Genomic DNA, 14,808 nt, shown 5'->3' with positions numbered 1-14,808 from the left:
CATTTTTATACAGCGCATGCCCGGAGAAATAAAGTCAGGAGGAAATTTAACCCTGCAATCATTTCTGGCGGGCAGAAAAAAAATCTCTCTCTCCTCTTCCCGGGCAGCGGTTTCTTTAAAATTCTTCATTCGGCGCATCCGTCAAAAAAACGGTCCGGTGGCATCCGTTCACATCAGTTAACAACGGATCCGCTTTCCGCCATTTTGGCAGATTTTAACTGACAAAAAAAAAGCGGAAGTGTGAAACAGGCCTAAGGGGTGGTTCACATTGCGTTATGGCAGACTGTTTAATGGATTGTGTTACAAAGTGGCATTAACGTGATGTAACGCATCTATTAACTCACACATAGACTGCCATAACAGAGCATCTCTAAAGCATGTCATAATCGGCATGCGCTTGCGATGTGCTGTCATGCTGTGACGGACCCTCGGATGCAGTCTGCAGATGGAGAAGCTGCGCTAGCGCAATCACATAAAGCGATCAAAGAAGCGTTAGTGAAGTCCGTGCAGCGCATGCTTCAAAGGACTGCTCTAACGCAATGTGAACCTAGCCTTAGTGACCTTTTTTAAATGCTTAGGAGCCTTTGCAGGTGTTTTTTTTTTCTAATTTACTGAGATAATGACTTTTGGGTTTTCATTGGCTGTAACTCATAATCATCAACATTAACAGAAATAAGCATTTGAAATAGATCACTCTGTAATGACTCTATATAATATAGGAGTTTCACTTTCTGTATTGAAGACCTGAAATAAAATAACTTTTTGATAATAATCTAATTTTGGGAGAAGCACCTGTATCTATGTGATACCTAGATATGTATGTGATAGATACATAGATAGATATGTGATAAATAAATATGTAGTAGACAGATAATAGACAGGTAGATGAGAGATAATAGATTGATAGATATGTGATAGATACAATAAATAGAGAATATAGATATGTGATAGATATGAGATAGAAAATAGATGGATGATAGATTAAAAGATGTGATAGCTACGATAGATCTGAGATAGATACTACTAGACAGATAGATAATATATGGATAGATAGATAGATATGGGATAGATAGATAATAGATGGATAGATAGATAGATATGGGATAGATAGATAGATAGATAGATATGGGATAGATAGATAGATAGATAATATGGGATAGATAGATAATAGATAGATAGATGGATAGATAGATTTGGGATAGATAGATAATAGATGGATAGATAGATAGATATGGGATAGATAGATAGATATGGGATTAGATAGATAGATGTGGGCTAGTTAGATATAGGATAAAATAGATATAGATAGCTATGTGAGATATAATAGATGTGCTAGATATGGGATCTCTAGATAATAATTCGATCTGTGCTTGCTAGCTGTGGTCAGGCCGCGCTCCAGCTCTTCCCCGGGGTCACAGATCGGTGGCGCTCTGTCCATGGTGTTGAATTCCCGGTATCTGGGGCTATTTTCTGTAACTTTGGCCCCAGTGACCCGTTCAGCGCCCCGTGTGCCCCCGTAATCTCGCCCTCCGCAGGGGGCCGGGGACCCTCCTCTCCCCCACACTGGCCCTGTCAGGATGGGGATTTCTTCCCGGGACTCCGTTGTTGTGCTCTTCCTCCGCGCCCACCATCCCCCATACTTTGCCAACTGTCCCGGATTTCCCGGGACTCCTGGGCGGAATGGGGGCGGGTCTGTGTAAGCCCCGCCCCGCAGTGGGCGGTCGGGGCGTTCCTGGGCGGGTCCTAAGTGCGCCCAGAAATCCGTCCCCTTTAATGTGCACATTGTGATAACACATGCACGCTGTGCTGCTGCCCCGTCCATTCGGCGCTGTGGCTGGGGTGCAGCTCTCCCGACTCCCACCCGAGCCCAGGAAGATGTGACGGAGACACATGCGCACCGTGGCAGCGCCCCCTCCTCCCCGAGACGCGGTAGAGCTCGCAGTAAGTAAGTGCTCGCCAGTAGCTGGCCTGTGTGCGGCGCTCGCGTCACCCGCGGTCCTCTATAGGTCCTCCGGGCTGTGCGACTGCTTGCCCCCGGTCAGGCAGTGGTAGCCCGGACACTGAATGGAAGTAGTGTGGGCTCATCCATGGAGATCGCTGGCTGCTGACCGACTGGCTCCATTCATAGCCGGCGCTGTTCTCCCCCGACTCGTGCGATCGCGATCGGTGGTCTCAGTGCATTGTGCTGTATGTGGGCTGCTGACTATAGAGCGGCCTGGAGGTGATGAGCTGCTGCTAGCCCGGGAGCAGCAAATTGGGAGGTCAGAGGTGAGCAGCCGCCCCCAGCCCATCACTGGAGGGGGAACAAAGAGCCTAAATGTGAGGGGTAGGCAGATCAGTGCACAAACCTGTAGGTAAGGGGCTGAGGGCCATGGTCGCCAGCACACTACATTAGGTGGCCATTGGCTGAACGCGAAGCCCAATTCTAATTCCCCACTCAGGGCCCCCGGTACCAGAATAGTGGTGGTGGGGACCTTCCTATTCTTCAGCGTTGCCCGCACCCACTCTAGTGATACCCCTCCGTGGCTCCCTACATAGGTAATGGGCCTTCATGGCTGGTTAAAGGCTGCCTGAGGTTCTCTGTTATTGGCGGCCGTATACCGGCTTGTTAGGTCGGGTCTCCACATATTGGCGCCATCTATATTAGTATTTTTAGCCATCATCAGGCTCTTCTTTCTACTGTAAGACTCTTGAACCAGACGTCAAAACCGGCGAAACGTTACGTTTTCTGGTCCAGGTCTTTGATGGGCCCAAGTGATGCGCTAGATGAATGTGACCGGTCCCATAGTAAACCATGGCTCATTCTCTCCTCCCTATGGTGTATAGGGGAACCGGCTGGCTAGCTTGGTGGCAACAAGGCCCCAGACCTACTTCGGCCACTCAGTTTTTCTTTTAGTTCCACAACGCTTTCCAGTTTGCCAAATGTTTAGCTTGTATTTCTTTGTCCGTGTGTTGGGGCAGCGGAGTGACCATAAGGGGCTGGGTGTGATTGTAAATGTACAAGGCTGACGGGGAAAGACCCCCATTTAGAAAGATGTGAACTCTTTATAGGAGTCCTTGGATCTCTGCACTTTTCACAGGGTTTTTAGGATCAACCTCTTGTTTCTTCTCATTTGTGGGGTGGCGCTGAAAATCAGCCATGACATGTACAATGCGAGCCAACTGTATTCTTTATGGCTTTTTGCATAATTTTTTCATTGTATTGGGGGGGGGGGGGGGGCGTATTGTTTTTGAACCCTCGATGCTTTTTTATGTTTAACTTTTTTTTTTTTTTTGTAATAAAAAAAAAAAAAAAAAAAAAAACCAGCTTCACACAAGTGTTTTTTGTTGTGGCACAGACAATGAAAAAAAATAATTGGAAACGTAGTGTCAAAAAAGGAGGGGGAACGGTGATGAGCCACAAAAGGTTTATGCAGAAGAGATTATTGGGGTCTATAAATGCATAGAATAAAAAAAAAAAAGTCCCAAAAATCTGCATCAAAATGTTCTGATTTTTCACGTCTACAGCATGTGCAGGAATGCCATCAATTTCATAGTGGATTTTGATGTGTATTTCCCTTTTTTTTTTTTTTTTTTTTTTTACATAAATATTGGATGAGTCACTGCCAAATTACACCCGAACATAACAACCTTTTTTGCATTGCAATTCCAACGTACTTTTCTTATTGCTAACGCCGTCCTTGGCCTCACACAAGTGTTTTTATGGTGAATCCTTTTCTGTTGTCACTTTTAGCATTTTTTTTTCCCTTTAAGAAAAGTCACGTGGGAAGATGCCGTTAAAAAATACCACACCTAGAGCACGCTGTGTAAAAAAAAAAAAAAAAAAAAAAACCCTCAGCGTGTATGGTGTTTTGGTGGGTTGTTTCTGTTTCAGCATGTTCTTGTGACTTTCTGAATGAGAAATCATACTAATAATGTTAGCCTAAAAGCAAATCCACATTTATGTGATGCGAAGAACAGGCTGAAGCATTTAGAAATAAAGATTGGAATTCGGTAGCAAGGAAACTGGTTTTATGTTCCGCTGTTCTATAATACTCTGACTCGTCCAGTCTTTAAAACTAAAGTTCGGAAAATCAGCCCCAAATTCCTCCTTGAAATCAGAGTCTTTTCCACTGCAGCACGTTTTCAATCTGGGTCAGGTTTTTAACGCTCTGACTAATGGGTACATTAAAACTCCCTGATCTGGTGTACTGCACTTTTTTTTTTTTTTTCTTTTTTTTCTTTTTTGGAGACTTCCGGTACAGATCCTATAGCAGAGACCCTATAACGCGCACCCTCTATGTGAATTTTGCTCTTTCGCTCTGCAAATGCCAAGTCTCGGGGCCTATAAGCTTAAAGAAAACCTATTGCAGACACTTATTACACTAAAAACCTGTTCTAGTGCTCGGCAGGATTTCGGAAAGCCTTGTTCAAATGAATCGAGACAGTTACAAAAAAAAAAAAAAAAAATCTGCAGCAAATGTAAAAGTGTGAATTTACCCTTACAGTCACTATTAGAAGTCAGCCTTGCAGGGTAGCCACCTATAGGTGGCACTAGATACACAATGTTCTACCTTCTGTAGGTGGCCTATTTTACAACCATTGGAAACAAAAGATTTTTTTGTGAGTTTTTTCTTTTTTTTATTCTAATCAGTACATATGAAAATACAGGCTATTATCTAGCTTCTGAAGATTCATGGAATAGTTAAAAAAGAATCACACTAAATATTAGTAGATTTTTTTTTTTTAATGTGTAGAAAAATAGCTAATAAGTTGCTTTTTACTGCTTACAGATATGGTATTTTTAGTTTTTGTTTTTTGTTTATTTCAGTTACTGTATCAAATAATGGTTTGTCCTAAACAATAATAAAAACTGTTACACAGTATAGCAAATGTGTAGAAATGATGTGTAAATATGAAGAAAATGTGTCCAAATATGTTCTAGAATGTAATATTTCTAATTATTTAATACGTTTTATTTTTAATGATTTTTTCCCAATAGGGTTTAATTAGTTCGAGGTTTTTCTTTAACACTGAACGCAGATTGTATATTTACAATCAATTGTTCGCTGGAAACTGGCATAAAATATCAAAAAAGTTTATTGAATATATTAAGACCCAGTCTTTGTTAGGGAAAAAAAACAAGAAAAAACTAACCTACAGATTTATGTAACTTCTGTCTACAGATCAGGGTTTAACAAAGTGTTTTATTTGATGTTTATTTCTGATTATTTTGTTATATTTTAGCCTTACTTATTAAGACTTGCATATCTGTCCTTTCAAGATCTATATAATTTTTTTTTTTGTTCACTTCCATCATTTCTAGCTTTTTCATTCATTTGAACAGTGGTGGCTGTAATGAATTCAATATTTTAGTTAAAAAAAAAAAAGGTATCTATAATTATGTTTCCTATGTAGGACTGGAATGTGCAGATCTTAGAAAATGTCTACATGTGAATAAGAGAGAACCAAAAATATAGATGTCAGATCGGTCTTTCCAAAATGTTAGACTTTTTAAACATACAATAATTTATTTATTTTTGTTTTTTTATAAAGGCACCTTCTAATTCATTTTAACTACTTTTTATCGAGTTTATTAATTTTTTTTATTTTATAACCGAAAATGGAATTTTTTGAGTCTGTGTAGATAGCATTTAAAAGCAAGGAAATGCGGGGAAAATAGGGTTAGAGGGAGAGGATACAGTCCTGACAAAGGTGCTGAAATTAAAGCCTCACATTTAATGTTTCCATTTTTAATAGTTTATTTTCCTGTCTGATTGTGGCAGTCACATAACAGGAGTAAAGTAATGCTGCAGCCTCTCGGACAGATGCTTACATTTTCAGCTCTCTGATACGGTATATATTTTTTGTAAAATAAAAGAATAAAACTTCACTATTTTCGTGAGCAGGAAACTACCCAAATAAACATATAGCATGCGATTATATTTACTACTTGAGAAAAATGACAAGCAAGTGTTCCATGTCAATTTGCACAAAGCCACTGTAATGTTTGTACAATTGCAGGAGGTTGTACATTTTGTTCTAAAACGAAGGTGCGAGATCTGTGTGTATATTTTGGCAATTTCAGTTGAACGATTTCAAGTTGAATTGTAACCTTACGTTACAGACCCGGCATTTAAAGGGTAGAACGCGCTAAAGTGATTTGATAGCATTCGTAAAAAAAATGCCCTATAAATCAAGCAATAGAGGAGTGACTGCCTTCAGATCAGTCTTCCTATTCGATCACAAATAGATTTAGAAATAATCCTTAATTTCTTAACATTAGCCACACAGGAGCAACAATTTAGGCATTGTTCTTCATTTAAAATCCAAAAGCCATCTTCTACCCTAAGGATTCAGTCCCCCCCAAATCCTGGCGGTGCTTTCCTCCAGAAAGTGAATTATTACTCCTTTCATGTTCATTCCATGTATATGGCTACTTGCATCCATGCATTTCCTCCCTGCTGTAAACGATTGAAGGTGGTTTATCTTTAAAAAGACATAAGGAGAGGTTGAAAGGACATGGTAATTAAAAAAAAAAAAAAAAAAAAAAAAAAGGGCTAATGCCCTACTAACTCCTTTTCTCAAAAGCTGGGGCACACAGTCGTCCTCAATCTTACAAATATCCACAGCAAAGGAAGCTTTAGTTGTTAACAGAACCTCAATAAATGGATTATTCACGATGAAATTTCTCTGTTTTATCAACTAAAATATAGTAATTTCTGTAAATACATAAATTTTATAGGTTTTGGCTTTCCACTAAGTAGTGCCTGTGGACACATGCTCAGTAAGGTAATGTAAACTAATATAAAGGCATAATTAGGGGGGAGTAATAATGAAAGGTTTCCGAAATTGTGACAAATAACCAAAACTCGCAAGTCCTCGACAGCAGCTCATAAACTTCTATATAGGAAGATGGCGGACTATTTGTTTAGCACAATATAAGAGCTTCGCGTTAAACGTTAGTTAATAACCGTTCACTGACGAGCTAAAGTCATTAGGAACCGGAAGACCGAAAATATACACCCAATCTTATTTTTCAGTAGTCAACTATATTTGTCAATATTTTTTTCTTGCGTGTGTGGCCAGAAATGCGACACCTGGATCGATGTACAGTGGAAATAAATTTTAGTCTTGCTATCCATTTGAACATGTCTGAGTTTCAATAGCAGTCGTGTGGGGGGCATTAGTTCCAACTTTAACTCTTCATGGTAATACAAGAGCAGAATAAAGAGATTTCTAGAACCAGTTACAAATCTTGTTCCCTAATAATACTCTTATTGTCAGCTAGATGGCTTCTAAAGACTACAAAGGATGGGGGTATGTCCCGTCCGGCATGCTAGTTCTCTTTGACATCTGCCATGGGGGACAGTTGAGATCCCCCCCAAACACATTAGATTATATTAACAGCTGTAGACTAAAAAAAGCCCGGTTTCACCTCCCTCCAAGAACTTGACGGATGGCCTGCTGTCCTGCTACAGAGACTTGTACATGAACAACTGCATTCCAAGGAGAACTTAAAGGTGTTGTCCAGATTTTTATATAGATAAAGATTCATCACTGTGGAATGAAAATTCATGAGTGTTTGTAACTGCATTTTTCAACTGGTGATTTTTCGAGGTTTTTTATTAAACCTTTATATTTTACAAAGAGAGGCTGAAATGTCAAACAGACTGAATAATTCAACCAATTTGTCTTGTCTGAGCAATGTATCCTGTCTGTGATGTAAACAGCTGATAGTCTCTGTTGGGAAATACACCAGAAATATATTTCTAACATTGCTTATTTATACCTATGTCTCACACCATTCTAAAAAAAAACCAAACCAAGTTCCATCGATGCCTACCTGCTTGTCGATCGCCAAAAGGGCAATCTGTCAGGTTTATAAGGTTTTATAGACTGGTTTGACATCCATCGTGAACTTTCGAGACACATACACCAAATGTAGGAGAGTAAAGGCTGTGCGAACACTGCCTAAAATATATTTATCTAGTATTCATGTATTCCTGCAAGTCGTAAACCCTGGAAAACGGGATTTCTTTAGTTGCCCATTCTCGATACACATAGAAAGCGCTCAATTGTAGGAATGATTAAGTCAAATATGGATTTTTCGTCTCCATCTGAAAAAAGGGAAAGAAATAAAACGCATCAATAAATGTATGTAACTAGTATATTTTACAGCGATTACGCTTTATTTACATATTACTAGACGACCTTTAAGGGATTGTTCACACTTTGAGTATTTGCGTTATTTTTTTTGCTATGCAAAAAATGCGGTTTTCTGTCCAAGCCTTATAAAATGCCATCCACTTGATGCATTTTTTAGTTTTGTTCCTTGCCTCTTTCAAATCCGCATTTCAATAGTTTTTGCAGCGTTTTTAAGCCGTTCAAATGAAAGCCCAACACTTGTATTTTTCATGCAGAAAAAAAATGCCTTGTGTGAATAGACTCTAATGAATGTATGCAGAATTCTATCGGGCCCCGATATAAAACACATACTGATAGGGAATGGGGACAGCGATGATGACAGTGTGTGTGTGTAAAGCGCTGCACGATATGATGGCGCTATATAAGTAACACATAATAAATAATATACTACTTGTTTTGTATTGGAAAATTGCTCCAGCCATATGCTGATAAACATGCAAGTAAAAAGAGACATATTTGCACTACAGATTAAAAATGTATTGATTCAGTCATGGTGTTACAGTAAAATCTATAGGAAAATAGTATGGACACCGCTCATTTCTGATGCAGCATATCCCTAAATCATTGTTTGTTTTTTCTCACTTTTCTGGTGTAACTTTCTTTTTTTTTTTTTTTTTGTGACTTTAGTATTTGTGCCTCATTCATATATATTTTTTTTTTCTATTTTCTTCAACAACTTTGCTTATCCAGATATTTTAGACAGATTTTATGAGACTCAACTTTTACCAAATCTTGCATTTTTTTTTTTTTTTTTGTACATTTCTCTACAGTTCCTGCCTGTAAGGAGTTCTCAATATTTCTAAAAGTCAAATGCTGGCTGAAGACAAAAATAAAGAAAAGTTTTTGGCTGCGCCTGTAATTCATCAACAGCCGACATTATTTTGAAGAATTTGACGCAAATAAAAAAAAGGCAACAAGAATAAAAAAAATAGAATATTGACTCCAGAAAATCATAAATGAATCTAGCCCAATGTGTCCTGTCCGTAGTCTTGCCCTGTGTATTACCTTGGGTAGCAAAAATCAATTTATTAATGTAGAACATGCAATTAGTTAAGACTTGCAGTGGCACAGCAGATTTTGACCAAGAATGGCTATCAAGTGTTATATAGGAAACCTCCCACCCTGAGAAATATCTGATCTTCAAGTTCACTTGTTTAAAGAAATAAATACCATGTACCTACAGCAAAATTAACAACATTGTCTCTTCTGTAAAACCTGTTATTAAGGCAAACGTTTAATACCTATAATTGCACTGTTTTTCCCCCAGCCCCATTAAACAGTATTTAAACTGCTATGCCGATCTTAACCAAATTTCTTCTCCCAAAAGTGATACAAAACTCAAATATAGCCCAGCCAAAATAAATATAGGCACTTCCAGAAATTGCAAAAAACTTGCAAGGAAAAGGAAGCAAAATGCCCAATCTTAATAAATAACATTAAACCTTTTACGGAATCAAAAAAGGTCAATATAACACATGTAAAAAGAGGTAAAAACGGAGAGGAACCGTGCCAATCCGAAAGATATAATGACCTTCACAAAGAATGATGTACATTAAGTGCAATATGTAGATTCCCTGTATGATGTACATTCAGTGGAGGGTACAATATAGTCTTAGATGGAAATAACAATTTAAAGTGCAAATGCAAAAAAAAAAATAGTGCAAGATCAAGTGATCAAAAAATGTGTTAACTTAAGGCATAAAAGGTGCATCCAAAAAATTATTAGTCACCAGCGCCAATTTGGCCAAATGAAGTGCAGTGTAATAGATTAAAAAGTGTTAGTCATCAAGTCAAGAGACCAAAAAACAAATCTATAAAAATACATCCATAGACCGATTCTACTCCTAAGTTAAATGGTCACAAATAAAATGTAGTTTAAAAAAGTGCTTGTCTTACTTTAGTATAAGACGACCAAGTGGTCAAAGCATGACACAGCACTTCTCCACTACTTGGAAGAGCACCTACTCATATCCCAATAAAATGAAAAACCTTATACTCCGCTCCCATGTCGGTGCCATTACAGCAGTGTTGGCACTCATGTTCCCGGGAACCAAGTGCGATGTTGGGACCCGTGAGTCCGGCACCCTGGCGTCGCTGTTTCCACCTTTGGACAAATCGAACATCAAGAGGAAGTCAGGACTTCAGCTGCTCTCTCACTTCCTCTTGATGTTTGATTTGTCAGAAGGTGGAGACAGTGACACCAGCGTTGATTGGGCGCTGGGCTCGCGTGTCCTAACCACATGAGAGCCACTGGAACCCGAGTGCCAACACCATCTGTGTGCATTTATAAGGCCAGGATCACACATGCGAGAAACACGGCCGAGTCTCGCATGTTACTACCCGGCACTCGGATCGGAGCGTGCGGCCGCATGGCAATACATGCGGCTGCACACTCCGCTTCTGAGTTTCGCCGGCAGTGCTGGGTATTAACATGCGAGACTCGGCCGTGTTTCTCGCATGTGTGATCCCGGCCTAATAGTGAGCATCACATACCAAGCGGAGTCAAGAAGTTTATTTGTACATGTAGCAGAGCTGGGTATGTAGTCATCAACAACTTTACATAGACATAGCAGAGCTGGGTATGAGGTGTAACAAGACCTAGTTTATGGATTTGATTGCTCCATATGCTCTTAGCCTAACTATTTGGCTGTGTGAGAAATGCTGTAGCAGCAGGGCTATGGAGTCAGGACCTTGCCTTACAGCCCTGTGTAGCAAAGTTGAGAATGTGGATGTAGCAGTGATATTTTTGCAGAACATAGGTGTTTAATTTGTATACTGTTGGCTATTTCTCAGTTGATACTGTCGGAGCCGAGCGCACGTGCTTAGCAAATGGCCGTGAAAGATGTTTCTGAATGGAATGGTGCCTATTTAATTCTGCAATTAAGCAGAACTGGTTGTAGCTGAGATGGATTTGTAAATATATCAGAGCTGAGTCATACGACAGGTGATTTCTTGAACATAGCAGCGCTGATTATGCTGCATTTCTTTATATAAAATCACTCAGATCTTGTTAATATAACTACATCATCACGGGATTTCCCAGGATGCGACAGTAGTGATGTGTTAATATGGGGCGGTATGATGAAGTAGGTAGAGGAAACTGCAAGTCCCAGTTCCTAGTATAAAAACATCCACATTTTATTCCATCTTGAATAAAGCATATCGTATCATTGCGTCTACTCCATAGAAAACATCTGGTGCGGTTCTGGTATGAAGCCGCCCCTAGCCATAGAGAACGAGGCGGTATGACGCCATTAATCCACGTACTGTAGGTATTTTTCCATCTCAGGCTGTATCTGATTGTTATAGTATCGGTGCTACGGCCTTGATGTACTAAAAGCCATTTCACTCACTTTTTTTTTTTTTTCTTTTCTTTCCGTAGGTGTGCAATCCATTATTTTTACAGATAAATCAGACCTTTTATGTGAATGTGACATTTCACATGTTGGCCATGTCTTTATTTTTTTGGTCAGGGTGTTTTTCATGAGGCTTTTTAAGCGGGTCCACAATCAATATTATCTTGAATATTCAATACCTCTTCCAGTATTATCTTGAAAACTTTTTAATGTGGATTTTCATGGTGAATTTTTGAGCAGGAACCAGGTCAGTTATTCTGATTTTTTTTTTTTTTTTTTTTTCTTAGAAGCATTTCATATATTTGACTCAATAGTGATCATGTAACATCTTTTCCCAAAATCTAAGATCAGTGACATCACTTGCTTAGTATCTTCTAAATATAAATGATCATCTTTATATGTTGGCATTAATCTATTCTGTATTGTTTTGCCACAAAGCAACAGTAATTACCTACTTTTGGCCCTGTTGGCTGTGTAGAAGAAAGGGGCCACTAGGGACCCAATCTATATACAGCTGATATCTCTCCTGTTAGGTAGACGTCTTATAAAAGTGTATGCAGAGCAGAATTGCGCACCTTCTAGAAGACTTCTCCCTCTTGTTTCTTTTTATTTGTTTTTCCTCTACCTCTTCCAGAATTATCTTAAACTTTTTAATGTGAATTTTCATGGTGAATTTTTGAGCAGATCCACTTCCAAATCACAAAAACAGCTACTGTGCCCTAAAAGGGAGGCGGTTTAAACCAAGTACAGGCGCTTGGTGCATCATGGCGTGCCAAACATTTAGCTACACCTTCCCACCTGCTTGTTTTCCGTCTGTTCTCCCACCCTTTCTTTGATTGACAGCTTTGGCTTCAGAGACAGAAGTGCGGAGATAGATGTGAAGATGTATATAAATGATTGGCCCTGCCATGAAGCACCGAGCTCCTGTACTTGGTTTGAGCCGTCATTGTGTGCTGACCGTCCCTTTTTTATACTGCATGATTATCGTGAACGAATGTTAGAAAGAAAACTCGTTTAATGATAATCTTTAAGTCTAAATAGGTTGGCGATTAGCTGACGACTGAGAAAAACACTTGTTTGTCAGATGAAATGATCTTATTTATTGCCCCAGTCTTGGCAGCGCATCGTTTTGTTCAAGCAGGATATGTCTTGTGAATACAATGGCAGTCTATGTGCACCAAATTATCTATTAAATAGGCTACTAGAAATGGCCACTGACCGGCAAACATGTTGACTTTGGTTTAATACCGTATAACACCTTTTTTTTTTTTTTTTTTTTTTTTGTATTTTTATTTTTTGCAAATAAGGTTACATAAAATGAAGATCTCAACATGTCTGACTATTGCGTCTATGGAGTTTAACTGTACTTTAAGTATAAACAGAAAAATGTCTAAATACTGTTACAAAAGAATAGTCCCACTCCCCAGCCGTTCCTTCAAGTAAATTCTCAGCTCAAGATATCCATGTAATGATTATGTCGTTGGCAGGTTATTGGCGATTGATCAAAATGAATCAATAATTCAGCATATCTGCATCATTCTGACACTGTTTGCTGATAATAATTGATTGGAAATTTGAGCAGTGACCAATCAATGACAAGAGATGAATGTCCCCCCTAAGTAAAAAGGAATCTAATTATCCTGATGATCAAGGGTCCGTGCTCGCACAATGTCTCCTATTGACCTCTTTGTGTGGTGTAAGCACTGTAGAGGAATAATAACTTGTCCTCTGCTTACTTTTTGCCATCAAATATTAATAAATGGAAAGAGTACATTCTATTGTGCAGGGAATTTGATGTGTTTTCATCTGATACCATCCATTGTGATCATTAGAATGACAACTTACGTGGCCCCGTTTGTAATAGGGGATCCCTCCTATTTACGGGGATTACCTTTATAGTTTTGACAGTATTGTATTTTAAAGCAAGGTGAGTTAATTGGAGAAAATAATACAAAGGTCTCGAGTTCACACTGGCCAAAAGTCCAGTATAACTTATAATTAGACATTTAGAAGAGATTCAATATCATGGGACTGACAAAAACTTTGACTTCTAGGTGCCGTAGAAGATGATCAGACCTTTCAAGAAGTCACCTAAGGAACCAGGTCAGTTATTCTCAATGATTTTTTTTTTTTTTTTTTTTTTTTGTTCATAGAAGCATTTCATATATTTGACTCATTTCAATAGTGATCATGTAACATCTTTTCCCAAAATCTAAGATCAGTGACATCACTTGCTTAGTATCTTCTAAATATAAATGATCATCTTTATATGTTGGCATTAATCTATTCTGTATTTTGCCACAAAGCAACAGTAATTACCTACTTTTGGCCCTGTTGTTGGCTGTGTAGAAGAAAGGGGCCACTAGGGACCCAATCTATATACAGCTGACATCTCTCCTGTTAGGGAGCCTTCTTATAAAAGTGTATGCAGAGCAGAATTATGCACCTTCTAGAAGACTTCTCCCTCTTGTTTCTTTTTATTTGTTTTTCCTCCTTTCGCTCACCATTAGCCTATATGTGTGGTTCTATGGCCATTATTGATTTCTGGGTTCTGTTATTCGTCGGTGATTTATTTTTTATGTCTTCTTGTTATGTTACATTCTCTGGGTACATGTGTCTATTATATTGGATCATTGTCTTGGCTAAATAGAAAATATGGAAAAAATATATTTTAAAAAGTTGTCCACTGCTTATCATTGATGACCTATCCTTTGGATAGGTCATCAATGTCTGATGGGTAAAATTACTAAATTTTTGGTCTAGCCTAGAGGACGTGATAGCTGAGGTAACTGGGATCCAGATGGCCTTACAACCCAGTATGGTTTTATTGCATATCGGTTTGGATGAGATCCCGTATGTGTTGAGAGGAGTGTTCTCACATTTGTTTATAGCCGCTAGACTGGCAGTGGCATCCAAATGGAGAGTGGCCAGCGCTCCGACCATACAATTTGTGATTGACAGGATGAACCTTCATTGCCAAAACGAAAGGGCTCTGGTATTATCTGCGTCATCTAAAAAGAAAAAGTCCCAGATTTGGGAACCATGGCTTGGTAGCAGTCTCTCCTTCAATCCACCGTGATGATGCTTGTGCTACTTCGATGCAGGGTCTGATATTCCCTGCCCGCGATGAACCCTGCTATGTGTCTAGCTTATATGCCACTTTGATATTCAGGAACCTGCACTTTAGCAGATCAGTTTCTGTTAAGACCTTTGATCTAAGTAATTTACGGTCGTATACTTAGGTGTACCTACCCCCTTTTCCCCC

The 14,808-nt window shown here is 39.0% G+C and overlaps 1 long non-coding RNA gene across 2 annotated transcripts; it reads left to right on the top strand.

Annotated features, from left to right (window-relative positions):
• The first annotated feature begins 1,798 nt into the window (after window positions 1-1,798).
• On the top strand, window positions 1,799-13,647 carry LOC141100934 (uncharacterized). 2 transcript variants are annotated; one of them, XR_012234816.1, is made up of 3 exons: window positions 1,799-1,941; window positions 11,570-11,790; window positions 13,598-13,647. It is a non-coding gene; the product is annotated as an uncharacterized lncRNA (long non-coding RNA). The 2 variants fall into 2 exon arrangements; XR_012234817.1 differs by having other exon boundaries at window positions 1,799-1,945.
• Window positions 13,648-14,808: the final 1,161 nt, after the last annotated feature.

This window comes from Dendrobates tinctorius, unplaced genomic scaffold, assembly GCF_039654945.1.
Source record: "Dendrobates tinctorius isolate UK_male_01 unplaced genomic scaffold, ASM3965494v1 ptg000111l, whole genome shotgun sequence".
Classification (NCBI taxonomy): Eukaryota; Metazoa; Chordata; class Amphibia; order Anura; family Dendrobatidae; genus Dendrobates; species Dendrobates tinctorius.
The sequence above is the reverse complement of the archived record's forward strand: the minus strand, read 5'-3'. Positions and strand labels throughout refer to the sequence as shown.